Here is a 16,239-nt window from a genome sequence, read left to right as displayed (position 1 = left end):
AAAACTATTAAAGTCGTGATGACGTGAGATTGGTTGGGGCTCTGAATCAAACAAACATGTTTTCTTTCATCTGAAGAGTAAGACTTTTACACCTGAGCATCTCTGCAGCACTACAGTACCTCATTTTAATACTATTTTCTTACACATTTATACTTTTTTTAAAAATAAACTTGCAATTTGGCTCTGCAATTTGGATATTATGATTACAAAAATATTGTGATTAATCGTGCAGCCCAGCTACATTCATCTATCCTGACACACCAGATGGTTTGTTACACAGAACCATCTGAGAAGTTGTCCTTAGAAACTATTTGGAAAAGGACAGGCACTTTCAAAAAACAGTTAGCAGGTGCTTAGCTAATGTTAGACGTGATGGATGAACATTAGCTAACTTCAACCAATCAAATCAATGTTTCCATGGATGTTTCTTGCTGTAATCACAGCTAAATCCATGCCTCTAGCTGATGCTGATCAGCGCCATCACTTTTAACTTAACTTTAACTTTACTATTCCTATCCTATCTTATTGGTACCTTTTATTTTCAATTTGTATAGTATTCTTATTTGTATATAATTCTTGTTTTTAATTTTAACTTAATCTCTTTAAATTTTTTATCTTTCTTGTCTGACCGTGCTGCATCACCAAGTCATATTCCTGTGTACTTTGTACATTTAGCAAATAAAGTAATTCTGATTCTGATTCTGATTAACTTTAACATAACTTGAAGCTTTGCTAGATGGATTCTCACTGCTGCCTCACAAGGTTAACATTCACCTTCATTTATTCAAAAATGATCCTGTCATACAAACTCTTGATTTATACATTCCACAATTCAATTGCTTCACTTTATCTACAGATGCTTCACAGATTATCTATATAGTCTAGGTGACAATGCATGAAACTACCTACATGTTCCCAGAATCATTTTGTTGAACTTGAACTTGTCACTCAACATATGCGATACAAATGTTCAACAATTAGTGAAACATTTGATTAATCTTTGTTGAACATTCTAATGGTAATCTAATGTCAAACATCATACTGTTCAACAAATGTTTTAGTGTGTATATACTTTATTTCTTTCATTGATGTTGCACAAGTTTTCACTTGTATGTTCCTGGTTAAGTAAATGTTCCTCAGTAGAGTTACAAGTTTATCTTTTCAGTCAACAAGTGGTCAACAATGTATGCAGCCAGGGGTGGAAGTAACTAATTACAAATAATCAAATTACTGTAATTAGGTAGGTTTTTTTTTTTGGTTACTTGTAAAGAATACAAATAAGAATCAGATATACTTTATTGATCTCAGGGGAGATTGATTGCATCACACTTGCTAATATTCAAGAATACAAGTATATGTAAGCATGATGAAATTGTAAGAATAGAAATAGAAATATGAATATATAAAAATAAGTAATAAATATTTGTGCATTATTACTACTATATACAACAACATAGTTAAAAACAGAAATAAGATGTGTAAAAACATGTCAACAACAAAATAAACAACAGTGGCAGACATCACAAAAACAACAATGATGTTGAAGATGGGGGTAATTATGTCAGGATTATTACACATTTATTACATTTTGCAACATGAACTCATTGCACTTTTCTGCAACAATAGAAATGCAGCAGCACTGGCCCACATTCATGTGAACATGCTGTTCCCTGCATCCCCCTGCTGATGCTGCACATGTGACACACAACGACGATGATGATAATGATGGCGGCGGTGGTGATACAGGCTGGTACCCAATAGGGTCGCTGCAGTCGTGCCTCTCTCTTCATCCAATGGGATGCTGATCCCTTGAAGGTGCCCACTCAGCTGCGTCAACGGCCTTTGTGTGTGTGTGAGGGCAGGGGAGGCCGTCGTCTGTGAAGAATGAGGAGAGTGGCGGAGGGATTACATTGGCCAGTGGAAGAGGGCGGGGCTAACAGGCTGTTGCATAACACAAAGCCCCCCCCCTGCGAAGCTGCCTCACTCTCTCTGTCTTTATCTGTCCTCCTCCCTCTTGTCTTCTTATCTCTGACATGCAAACATCCTCAACTGCCTCACGTAGTTCTCATTATATTCTGCACACACGCTCTTCAGTGATGAGAACACAGACTGATTTATCCTGAGGCTGCCAGGTTGGAATTAAAGGGCCAGTGTGTGAGATTTAGGGGAATTTATTGCCAGAGTTTAACAGGAATTTAATATAATAATCATAAGTATGTTTTCATTACTGCATAATCACCTGAAAATAAGAAGAATTTTGTTTTCATTCCTTAGAATGAGCCTTTTATACCTACAGAAGGAGATGTTTTCATTAGTTTGTTGATTATGTTGGTTGTGATGATATAATGCAGTTGCATTATTATGCAGGCAGCACTGCACAGCTAGGGAAGAGCTGCAGACAAAGGAAATGTTTAGTTTGTATTAACAGTAACTTTATACTGCATTTTCTCCACAAATGTTGTCACAAACATTCAATTTGTAACACTGCAACTATACAAATATTTCTACTCTTCCATCAGTGGCAGTTCTGCAGACAGGAACCGTTGGTGGGATGGATGTTTATGAAAATAATGACTTAATATCTCAAAATAATGCCCATAGTAGGAAAGTCATTTAGAGAAAATGTGTCATTTCCATCATATTGGCACCAGACTAACAGCCACAGTTCAGCGTCTAATAAATGTGTTTCTTTTTCATCGTTTTATTGTGAGCAGTCCAAACACACCTGTGTAATAACCCTGCTGTTTAATCAGCATCTCTATATGTCACACCTGTCAGCTGAATCTTTTGTGTGCACAGAAGAAGTCTGAGCTCTTTGACTGCAATGCATGACAAAGGGAGTGAAAACAAAAGTGTTGCATTTGTATTTTTGTTGAGTGTAAATAAAATTAATCTATGCCACTGTTGGTCTTGTGTCACAGATAGAACGCCAGCCAACTTTTTTATAGATAGTACAATGATGTGTACTGTAAGAAGCAGCAGTAATAAATCAGAGCAGAGTGATAAATAACATCCAGGGGCTAAAGAGTGGTAACAGCTGCATGTCTATATATGACATCACCATAATACAATACAGGGACTAATACAGCTCCAACTGTTCTTCTCTTCCTGTTTAACATGAGAAAGTTTCATCTGCAGCTGTTTGACCAGATTATCAACAGTAACTGTTCAGTTACAGTGCTGATCTGAAAGAAAAGAAAATTCTCTGTTGATGTTTGTACTGGTATCATATTTTAAAATGACATCCACCCCTACACTCTTAGAAATTAAGGTGCTAACTAAAACCTAAAAGGGTTCCTCAGCTTGTCCTCATAGGAGAACCCTTCTTGGTTACTGGTAGAACCATTTATAAAGGTTCCACTGTGGAATATAAAGGGTGATGCCTCAAACCAACTGTGAAAGCTTTCAACCAGAACCTCCTATGAGAGGTTCTAAAGGAGAACCTTTTGTTTTTTTAAAGCAGAAGTCAAAAAGCAGGAAATACAGAATCCTTCTACCTCCTAAGGGCGATAAGAAGAGCCCAACCAGGTGGTTCTATCAGGAACCTTTTTTATATTACAGTCCAAAAAATCCTTGGTGAAAGACTTCTTCAAAGATTTCAACAATCCTTGAAGAACCCTTTCTTCCAAAAATGGCTCTTTGAATGAAAAAGATTATAGGAACCCCTAGTCTTATAAAGAACCCTTGCCAAACCCTTTTCTTCTAAAAAAAAAAAAAGGTTCTCCAGAAGCTAATGGTTCTGGGTAGAACCTCGGCCCTTCAGGAATAACCCTTTGGGAACTTTTGTCTCCAAGACTGCCAAATATAAAAGGGTTCCCAGTAGAACCTTAAGGGAAGGTTCTGGATATGAAAAGGTTGTTGGTAGAACTCCCTGGGTGAGTTCTACATGAAACCTGTGGAATATAAAACATTTCTCAGTAGAACCCTTAGAGGGTGGAAATGTTCTGAATAGAATCCCCGGAAAGGGTTCTGGGGGGGTTGAACCAGTATATCATCAAATAGTTCTCTGTGGAACCTCTATAATGGGTTCTAGTTGAAACCTTTCTGAGATGGTTCTGGCTATAATGATTTATGCTAGAATCGTCTAAAAGTGTTCCTAGTGGAACCTCATAAAAATTCTACAGGAACCAAAAATTGTTCTCTATGGGCAGGCTATAGAACAATTAATAGTTCTAGTTAGCACCTTTATTACCACGACTGTACATTCAGGTCACACATTTTGAAAAAAGAAAGAGGAAAAGAAAAAAACAATAAACAAACAAGAAAAACTAATATTTAGTTGTCATCACATGACCTACAACTTTCAGTCGACTTAGTTGTCATTGTTGTGAACCAGGACGTGAACTGTTGTGTTATCTGAAAATCTGAGTATGTGAGAGTTTCAGTTTGTGGTTTAGCCGTCATGGCTGTGAGTGAGAACAGTGTTCAGAGCTCAGACTGCAGCCCTGCAGGATCCCTGTGGGACTATTACACCACACTGAAGTACAAATTCTCCGTTTTCCCAGAATTTAGTTTTTGATGTGGGTGGAAAGGCCACTGAAGGCAACATCAGCTACAGCACCACACCTGGTCACCTCAGTGTAGCACTCTGCAGTCTTCTCCATGACTGGTTCTTCCAAAACCAGTCAAAAGATTTTCATTTTTTTTCTGGTTACTGCGAAAGCCATTATCCAATCAGATCACATGTACTTATTTTAGACCTAACAAAGGGTTTAAACCCTTTTCTGAACACAAGAGGAGGGTTAGGTACCCAAAGGTATTTTACTTCAGCTCGATATTACATAAATATTTACATTTTTTAATCTGAGCACAGCAGGCTGAGTCATACTTAGCACAGGAAGTCAGTCAATTAAATGAATTTAAGGGATCCTGGTACCATTTTGCATTTAATAAAAGAAGAGTTGTTTGTTTTTAGCCCCGTGGCACGCTATTAAGTTGTAGTTTTGATCCTCAGAGGGAAAGAATTTGTACATTATTACAGTATCCAGTATACAGTGTTGTTATTCTGGAATTACAACCTTGGTCCAGGTCTGAGTGTGGTCTTTGATGAACTCATACACAGCCTGTCAGATTGGGCTGAACAGGCCTCATGGCTATTTCTTGGGTCATTTGGTACTTTGCTGTAGTAATGCAGGCAGTATTCACAGAACAGTCACAGATAAAACAGTCACACGGTCAGCTGTGGAGCCCTGAGGCTGCTTTGTCCTTGTCAAAACTGATCACAGTCTCCTGTTAAATATATCACATGTTGACAAGTGCCGACTGATATGATGCTTATGATCGTTGTCATTTTTCAGCACGCTACAGCTGTCCTGCTTATAATCATCAGATAAACCTTTATGACTTCATAAAAACTGCACAGAAAATTTCATTTCCCAACTAACTATAGCTGTGATGAAGAGCGGCTTCCATCATTTCTGACACTTGACCACATTATGGCAAAAATAAAGGCAGACTGAACTATCAGCCCAAGATGAGTTTAGTCTGTCCTCATATCTGGCAACCTTGGACTTGTATTTCCCCCAACTTACGATCTGAGTCGTAAACATTGAAGGCTGGTCCAAACATACATTTCAACAAAATGTAAACTTTGTGTGATAATATAAAGTCATGCATGCAGGCATGGTTGCCACGTATAGTTAAAATTGGGGGGGACAAGATTAGTGCCAGGCAAGGGGAGACATTGCAGGATGTTTTTTCCATCGGTGGTTACAAAATGTTAAAAAAAATATACACATTACCAGTTTGAGTTAAGTAAAGCTCCCTGTGCTCTCCAGGGAGAATATTACACTAAACTGGACTTCTGCACAAACTTTGCACTTTGGAATTTGTTGCCTCAAATATAAGAGCCTGTTTTAGTTAGCAGCTCTATTTTAGTGGGAGAAAACAGTGGGAATGAGAGACGTTTGGTGGATCAGATATAAACCAAATTAAAAACCAATTCTGTGCAGCTCCACTGCACATGCTGATGCACAGCTGCAAGGTCAGTGAGTGCAGCTGGAGTCTGTGTTGTCTGACTGTTTGGTCTATGTGAATGGAGGTGATGCAGTCAGTCAGACAGAGCAGTGTGAATATTTTACTGATGCAGGAGTCAAAAACAAAACACATTCTTCAATGTATTTGCACAGCAATCTCCATCTTTAATGACCATGAACAGTGTCATGACCGGACACACTCACAGGCTCTATCAAACATCATCAGTGATGTGTGCGATGGCTGGGAGTCTTTTGTCCAACCATGGGGAAATAATTATTTTTGAATGTCTTCTGACCTCTTAGTGGGTCAACTCTAAACAACTATCTTCCAAAACAGTGTGGCATCAAATCAAAAAAGTAACTCAACTTGAACATGAATGGCCTACATGGATGTAGGCCAACAGTTTTTGCTTCAATCAGTGATTGCAATGAAGGTAGAAAAAGGTCTGCCCACACTGGGGTTGTTAAGTGGGTCTACATTCATCAACGTTTTGTGGATTGGGCAGCCAGAGCCACTGACTATTCCACTCTATTCCCCAGATGTTTTCTTGATGGTCACTCATCTGTCTGACAGTTGAACCTGCGACAAAGCCCTGACATCCAGTTTTTACTGTGCAGATCTTTGCTCTCCAGCCCCGCTGTTCTGCTTCCGTTGCATCAGAGTTTCTTTTTCAAAGGCTTCCTGTGCAGCATCCTCTCAAGGGACTGTGAGCCTCACAAAGTACAACATCTGCTGAGAGTTGGACAACAACACCAGATCAGACCTCAGGTTGATGAGGCGATCTCTGATGGTATATATGGTGATCATGCACATCAGCAAACCATTTGAGTCAGGTCCTGATGGCAAATAAGCCGACTAGGCAAATGGAGAGGGGGTTGGTTCTGGTAATAGCCAGGATGTATCGCTGAGCCTACTGGAGACCGTGTGGGTCCAGTCTGCAAAATGGTGATGAAGGTAGGAACTAGAGTCCTGCAGCAGGTCAGGTATCCATGAGTACCTCACAGGTGACCTGCAAAAACATTGTGTAATAGTTAAAAGAATATATGAATATAAATTCCCCAGTGCAGGCACAGGTAAAAAATTAAATAATTGTGGGTGGGCAGCAGTCAAGAACCATTGTTAGCTTTTGATAGCCACAAGCTAGGCTTGTCCTCACTATGGAAACACATCAACAGCTGCAGGATCACAGGTGCTATGCCAGTTGAGAACACAAGTGATTGACTGTGTGTGGGTCGGGCCGTGGGGCTTATAATCACGGTTCCAGGTGGGTGTGTATTTGACTTAGAGATAATTGCGGGTCACAGGTTAGTTCTGGTTCTGGCTTTGCAGGTGCAGGCAGAGGCAGGTTTGCAAAACTGGACCTGTGGTAGGAATCCATTTAACAACACCAATGACAAGTCTGCTCAGCCTTTCTCAACATCGGAATAGCACAGGTGAGTCCTTACACCTTCTAACACCACTGGGAGAAAAGGAGTTTAAGAGATGGCACTTTGGATTTCAACATCATGTCCTGAGATTGATGCCAATCTCATGTCCGTTTTAAGTACAGTGGTGGAGTCATGTTGTGGTTAGCCTAGCTTAGCATTAAGACTAGAATCCTGGCTCTGTCCAAAGTTCAACAATACATACATTCCTGCTCTACACTTCACTCACAGACTGGCTGATATATGAAGAAACAAAGCAAAAAAAATGTATTTCCCAAAATGTTGATCTGTTCCTTTAAAGCACAGTGTTTACCGGATAATGCACTCTATAACTCTAGATTATTCAGTTTGTTTGTTGAATTCTGTATTATGTAAAACAGTATTTCACACTTCACATTCTAATGTGGCTTTATTAATCATGAAACTGTTAAAAACATTGGAATTTAAATGTACTGACTCTGTGGTGTCTTTGTTTTTTTTCATGCAGACAGTCAGATCAGCATTATAACCACCTCCTGTGATCTCCACTGTGGCCTTTACCAGCAAGGTCACCAGCAGAGTGAATAACACAAACTAAATCACGTACAGGTCAGAGAGGATTACATAATGAGGAGCAGCATGAGTTGTTGAGAACAACAGTCAGTGCAGTTATGACTGTAAATAAGGAAGTGAAGTGGAGTGTGTGTGCCAATGTTTACACTTTACTAACACTGAACAAGGTCAGCCCGCTGACCTGGAGAGGCAACGTTAAAGCCTCGAACCAATCAGGATGCAGCCAGTTCCCAGGCAGCAGAAGCAGCAGCCAATCATAAAGCAGCACGTGGACAAAAGCACCAATTGTGTTTTTGTCAGTGAGGGATAAAGTCTGGCAGGCTGAGGGGGCCAACTGGGTCAGACGGAACAATTCCATTACTAGAGAACCAAACCTTACACAAATGGAGCTCAGGGTGGGAAGTTACTGTGCTGCTCACCTAAAGGACCAGTGTGTAGGATTTAGTGGCACCTAATGGTGAATTTGCATATTGCAAACACCTTGTCTCACCCCTTCCAAATGTGTAGGAGAACCTACAGTGGCCACAAAACTCATTTAAAACACCATTTTTTCTTTAGTTTATTTAGTCTGTCTGTCTGTAGAAACATGGTGGAGCAACATGGTGGCCTCATTGGTGGCCTCAAGGTAACAAAAACACAACATCTCTTATTTTCAGGTGATTATACACTAATGAAAACATACTTATGTATATTTTATTCAGTTTCCTCAATATTCTGCTAATAAATCCCCCTAAATCGGACTCACTGGACCTTCAAAGGTCAAGGTGTCAAATTCATACTCTGAACAGATAGGGTGCAGCGTTTTACCAGAGTAACCTCTCCCTACTGCAAACTGCAGCTGCCATAGTTAGTCCTAGCCGATTCTGCATGGACCAGGAGCTCAGACCACTGGTGGAGTGTTGGTGTTTTCACTGCTAGCACAGGAGCTTTGGACTGCAGAGGAATGCTGGTGGGCAAAGCTGATGGGGTGCAGCACCAGTGTGAGCACCAGAACTGGCCTCAGCAGTAGAGGGTGACATTTTTTAGAGATTGGGATGGAGTCAGTTTCATTATTCTTCACAGGACTGGGACAGGACAGGAAACATAACAGTCATTAGTTCGATAATAAGCTTTATTTATATCACACCTTTCATACAAAGCATGCAGCTCAAAGTGCTTCACATAATAGGGACTATGAAGAATAGGAGTAAAAAGTACAAATATATATACATACAGTAAAAATTAAGCAAGAATAGCACAACTAAAAAGAAAAGATGTGTCTTTAACTGCCATTTGAACATCTCAACAGAGCCTGCTTCTCTGATGTGTTTGGGTAGGCTGTTCCACAGTTTGGGAGCATAGCTGAAAAAAAGCTGCATCTCCAATTTTCTTTTTGTTATAGTTTTGGGTGTCTAAAAAAACATTAAACATTAATAGGAGTCATTCTTGTGGGGTTGGGACAGGACAGGAATTTTTTCCACTCTGTCATGGGATTGGGATGGGACAGGACAGGAGTACTGTAGCAGAAGCAGGATGGGACAGGAGTGAAAATCCACTCCTGTGCCACCCTCTACTCAGTAGCCTTCCAGTGAACAGGGCTGGACTGGGACCAAACAAACCATCCAAGACCGCCGGAGGCCAGGCCTGAGCAGGGGTTACTGGCGGTCAGCCCTGTGGTGCCAACCCCAGCAAGAAAACCACCTTGGTGGTTTTGGATTTAGGGTAGACTGGCTCACCATTGCCTTTTGAGCTACAAAGTGGTATTATGAGACAGGACGGGCTGGATATAGCAAGGTAGTATCCTAACTTTAATAGATATCCCTGCAACACAAACCACGTTTCCACCCAAAGTACCTTTTAATCCCCAGAACAGTGTTGAAGCACAATGAACAAAACAACAAACTGTTCTTAGCTGCAGACTTTTAAAAATAGTGGCTGCCATAAAAAATGTTCAGTGTTGCAAGCCCCACTCCCAAAGTTCCTGTACTTTTGGAAAGAACTAACCACCAAGCAGGGACTTATTGGGGGATAAAATAATGTCCAGGGACTTAACTTAGTTTATGCAGGGGAAACACAGTTCCTCCAAAGGTTCCTAGTCCTTGTGAAAAGCTCCAGCAGTTGAAAAACAGATATTGCTCCTTTAAAGTTTTTGCAAGTAATTTTATGCACAGACAATACATTTACTCTGAACTCACTTAAAGGTAGTATTAGCACCCAGTGGGTTGTCTTAATAAAAGTAATGATTCAAGTCCAAAATGACCATAATCAGTGGACAGCCTAGATCTAACAGGTGGGACGAGGCCCTTACCAGTAGTGTACCTGCTTTCATTCACAACACAGCCTTCCTGGCATGTTCCCTGTAATGTTATTAGGTCTTGAGGTGAGAAATTGCCACTGCAGATTTCTCAGAAAATCAATTCTGGTGCTTATTCATACACAACCTCTTCTAGGGAAAATACTGGAACATTTCTGGGAAAGGCTGCATGTGTGAATGAGGCTTTATACAGTTCAAAAACTAATAGTGTAAATGTGTCGAACATTTCATCCATTTTTTTCTACTGATTTCTGGGTGTTTTCTTGCTCTTAGCGCGGGTGAAAGGTCAGTTTAGGGTGTGTCGGTTTTTCACTTTTGTTATCTCCAGCAGGCAAAAGCCCAGGAGAGATCTTGCAATAGGTCCTGTGTGTGCATGACCAATGGGACTGGAGCTACTGTCTGCAGATAATCTCTCACACTGCTGGACCCAACAGCCTCATAATTTTTGTGAACATTTATGGCTGTATGCTCAAGGATATCTTGGATGGACTTCTGCACAAACTTGCACAACCAAGGATGTGGTTGTGCTGATTCACGATTTTTGAAAACCCTTGAACAACCTTTTTCACTGGTTGCTCTCTTTTGACTCCTCATCCCTCTGTAGGGGCCACAAGTCATCAACAACTGCTAGGCTAAAAACAAGGCTTACCTGCTCGTCCTTTGTCGTGGCTCAAGCATCTGCTTCACCGCCATCTCCACTCTCTGTCTATGCAGCCACCATATTGGAGTCACTAATAAACAAATGAAAGATGCAGACTATCAAAATGTTCTAAAAGAATAACAAAATGTTCTAAATAAACAACAAAATATTCTACATGAGTAAAATTGTTCTACATGAATATCAAAATGTTCTAAATAAATAAAAAGTTCTAAATGATTAACCAAAAGTTCTACATGAATAACAATGATTAAATGAAGAAGTCTGGACTCATGGTCCAGTTTTTGTTTCCTTATGAAGTTAGGTGAAGCCAGGACGTTTGGTTACATCACCATTACTCTATTCTATGCATCTACAGAGGCTATACAATACAAAATCACTTTATTGAAAGCTTTGCAAATCTCTGCTGGTTTCATCTGGCAGTTGTGGTGACACTGCAGTAGGTGCTTCACCATCTGTTGCCTGGTGGAGAGCTGCACTGAGCGACCTCTTTAAGTTCCCTAATGAAGCCACAGTGACACTGTAACTGTGATCCACAGCGTTATTAACAAACCTCACTGTACTCTTGGCACATTCAGCCGTTGGTTAATCATTTCTAAAACCCTGGTTGTAAAATCTTCACAGATCTTGGCTGTGGGCCCACAGAGATCCAGCTGTATGCAGAAACAGATGTAATATAGATGTAGTACAAGTTCGTCCTTGTGGTGACCGTGTTCAGTCTGACTTTTCCAGCCCCCTCCCTGCTACTTCCCAGGCAGGCCTGCTGTGGAGTGGATTCCTCCCACTGCAAATTCCTCACAGCGAGCCAAGCCAGGCCCCCTCGTCCATGTGACCAGGAACACTAGCTGCTATTTCAGAGTGACCTCCAGAACTCCAGACGGGGCTGGAAGGACAATAGCTGGATGCATGAATCCACGGATGAATGAGTTTGCACATGCGCCAACGCCGTCTCCTCAGCCCCTCTTCCTTGTCTCTGTGGAGCCACTGTTTTCTCTCCCCCACCTCACTCAGGAACTTGTCAAGTAGGTATTAAAGGTATAAACTACACTCCAAATATAATGTAAATATCGAAACCGCCTGTGGGCCCTACTTTGCCTCTGTGACAACGCTGGATTATGAACCAGGAAAAGAGGACAAGTGGCTTTAGAACCCCAGAGGCTCCTAAAGAGACGGGTTCACTGCATGGCAGCTGGATTTGGTCATTTGATTAATTTGTTGGGGGATTTATGTCACTAAAGTCGGACCTGCAAGCTCAATGAAAAGGGTACCAGTTCTGAAAGCAAGCCTTTATAGGGAGATGCAGCAGCACCGCCCTCACTGTGATCTGTTATTTTACAGACTACATGATTCATCAAAGAATCAAGGCGATTCATTTCATAATTCATTCTTCAACACTAGGTTGCACAACGAAAAGAAAGTTTGTCCCTTCATCGTACACTCACATAAAACATTTACACATAATTGTATATAGTTATTTCTATACATCTATACATATACGCACTGTAAAACTAAATGCTCACATTGATTAGTTGTAATAAGTTGTGAAGATTTGTTTCAAAGTTCTGCTAACTTTAAAATGTTGAGTTGCAGTTTATTGAACTCATTTTTTTAATCATCAGGAACTACAATAAACATGAAATAATGTTTTGTTTTGTTTTTTTTACTTAAAATTAGTCATATCCAAATACTGGGTTGGGACCCACAGATGGGTTGCAGGAGGTTTTTGTGGGGTCCCCAAATAAATGAAAGACTATGGAGGGAATTCTGGAAATTTAAGATTTACCTCTTTTTTTACTGATACTGAGAGACAAAACAAGAGCCTGTTAATTTTGTTTAAATATACTTATTTTGACTCATTTATGAAGTAGGCTAAATAAAACAATGAGCTGGCCTGTTAACTCAGACTAAAATATATTTATTTATCATTTCTAAAGTTTTAACATGTATTTGTTTTCAGTGAAGTGTTGCGATAATATAAGGTGATGTGGAAATGGTCAGGAGTGTTTGTTTATGCACCAATGAACTCTGCCTAGAATTTATTTTTGGTGAAGCTTATTGTGACTTGGGTCACGACAGGTTTGTCATTTTTGTGTGTCCCCAGGAATGTAGTTTGGGAAACAGTGCTTAAAATGATTCTGTTCTGCACTGTAAAAAAACCAACCAAACAAAAAACCCAAACAAATAATTCCATAATTCATAATTCATAATTCCAAGGCATCTGCCATGTCAGTGCTTTGTAAACGTTGTTAGAACACATTTTTATTCCATCTGTAAAGCCTTCTGAATCCCCCTTGTGTTTGAAAGGTGCTCTGCAAATAGAGTCACCAAACTGACCCAGTTTTACTGTACTCTCAGTAAAACCTATTCATTTCCAAAGATGTTCAAAACCACAGAGCTGCCACTCCAACCTTGTGGAAACTCTGAGCTCCCTGAACGTGAAATGTAACCACAGCAACATTAATAACTGTGACTCATCATGTGCTTCAGCTTACAGCTTTACTGTTCTAAGTTGCATCATTTCAACCCTGTATTCTTAAAATTATAAATGAATCAGTTTGTTCCTTCTGCACACAAGATGAAAAGTTACAATCTTTCGTGACTTTATGGGGTCTTTGGAAACTCCCCAGCTCCTCTAAAAAAGTCAGACTATCCTCTTTTCAACAGAAAGAAAAAATACCTCCAACTGTGGTCTCTCCCGAATAATTTTCCTACCAGTGTTCTTTGGGTGACATTTTATCAATTGTTGCTTTTCCAGGTCTGGTTTATGTATAGATGTAGGAGTTGCCCTCAATGCCAGAAAAACCATGTTCACAGTCAGCATCGTCAGCACCTCATTTTGAACCTGGGCATCAATATTGTGGCCTCCATCACACTGGTTAATACAGATTATGCAACAAAATACCCTTGAATTAAAGCCAAGCCTGTGGCATTTTGCATCAGGGGATGGAGAACACTCTACCACCCACAAACTGATGGACTTGCAGAAAGGTTTTACCAGACACTGAAGCAAATGCTTTGGAAATTTGTCAATGAAACTGTCTCAGATTGGGACCAGTCGCTTTCCTGTCTCTTTTTTGCTATGTTGCCTCTCAACAACATCAGAAAATCTGGTGTAATCCAGGCATCCAGGAGTGGAAGTTTCATCCTGGCCAGGAAGTAGTGGTGATACCCACAGACAAGCGCAAGCTCTTGGCTAGTTAGCAAGGTAACTCAGAGGTAAGGTCCTACCACTTACAACATTTCTGGTCCAGATCAGAGCCGTACCCCCCGGGTTCCCAACATCAACCTGTTGTCAGTCTGGACCACTTGTCCCAACAGCAGCAGTCACAGGTGAGCAACCTTTGTACAACTGATTTGTTCAAGGAAAAATCCAGGCTATACCAGTCTGATAAAGCCCACTATCCCTTAGAAAGGAAATCCAGCTAATTCTTTTCCCTCACATCACTGAAGCCAGCCCCTGAGAGGGAGTGGTGCAGCGCCATTGTTGTGGTTCCAAAGAAAGATGGCATGATCAAGTTTTGCACATTTTCGTCATCTGAATTCCAAGTTTGACACATCAGACCTGATTGACTGACTAGGCAAGGCAAAATATCTCACCACTGCTGACTTTTGTAAAGGCAGGTAGGTCCTGTGAGCTGACTGTCCACAAGACTGCTTGACCCTGGCTTGACCAGCCCACTGTCATGCCTTTCCGATTACATGGAGTTCCATCTACATTACACACTCTCAAAGATAATGTACTGAATGATCTGTCACATTTTGCCTCTGCTTACTTGGATGATATTGCAGTGTGCAGTAAGAGCTGAGAAAAACACCTAGAACATTGAGGTGGTCTTTGAGTGTCTCCACACTGCAGGTCCCACAAATAACCCAGTCAAGGGTACCCCTCAGGTCCAGAGAGTCCAGGCCATCTGATCCTGCCCTCTGCCCCAGACCAGAACCCAACTCAATTCCTTCCCAGGGATGGCAGGTTGGTACACAGATTTATTTCTAACTTCTTTTTTTTTTTTTTTTTTTTTTTACCAGGGCTGCTGTGCTGCTTATAAATATGACCAATCTCAAAGGGTCCAATCAGCTACTTTGGTCAGAGGGAGTAAAGATTATCTTCAGAAAGATCCAGCATGCCTTGAGCAGACACCCTGTGTTGTTTCAGCAGACCTTCACTTTGCAAACAGGTGCCTCAGATCAGAGGCTTGGCACACTGCTCCTTCAAGGCCCTTCAGAGGATCACAATTGCATTGCAGTTATAAGTTTGAAGCTCTACCCCAAGATAGAGAAGGAATGCCAGTCTGTCAAATGGGCCTTTGACTTTCTAAGATACTACCTCTTAGGTACACAAGACCTTGAAGAGGCTGGAGATGATGATGGCCTCAAACAACAGAATCACCCGCTGATACTTTGCAATGTATCCCTTTAATTTTGAGGACAAAACATCCCAGACAAACACAACTCCACTACTTCTTTTGATTGGCTGTTTATGCTTGGATATCTTTAAGTCTGTAACATCTTTAATGCTGTTTGTTTTCCTGTCTAAGTCTGTCTGATCATAACCCACCATATGTCATTTATAATTAGGATTAGGTCTGTATAGTTTTATTGTTTTGAATCTTTTTCTTTGTTGCTTAGTTGACCCCCTGTGAGTTTGGACCCTTGTATTTGTAGCCTATTTTTTCTGGTTATATTAAGATTCACTAACTTTTGTCATTTGTTATTAAACTGTTCAACTTTATGGAAAGAAATGTGACTAGTTGCACCTTTGTCCTTTTGCGTTTTTTCTTGGATGCAGTCCCTTAATAATACAAAAGTCTAAGCACGTTGTCAGTCTTAACACTTGTGTGGATGTGGCTGAAAATGATCTGAGTGCATTAAAAGTTTCCTTGGTACGTCAGCACTAATAGTCATGACCATAGTACAAAATAGAGATTGTTGTTTTAGAGAAAAATCATCCATCCTTGGAAGGGAGCAAAAATGCTGCTGAAAAACATTAAAGCTGGAGGTTCATGGGGGTCGTTGGGGTGTAATATATCTCACTCTGCTCTGCCTTGTCTGGATTTGGCACAGAGTGGTGGAAACATTGTTTGTACTGGACCTGAAGCCTAACTGTCCCTGATGGAGCCCACAGCTGTTTCCATCAGCAGGCAGACGTGCAGGAGATGGAGCCTGAAAATAGAGCACAGATACTGTTGAAGCTGTGTGGAAGTCAGCAGAAAGAACAATGCTAACAGGGTGGACGGACAGACGGACAGGCTGTCAGGCTCGCAGATTTCAAATATGGAACAAATGTCCAGGTTACATGTGGAAATGACTGCTGTGATGAGAGCTCTGTGAAACCTTTT

Source organism: Lutjanus erythropterus, chromosome 22 (assembly GCF_056507025.1).
Source record: "Lutjanus erythropterus isolate fLutEry1 chromosome 22, fLutEry1.hap2, whole genome shotgun sequence".
Classification (NCBI taxonomy): Eukaryota; Metazoa; Chordata; class Actinopteri; order Lutjaniformes; family Lutjanidae; genus Lutjanus; species Lutjanus erythropterus.
This window is presented reverse-complemented; position numbering follows the sequence as displayed.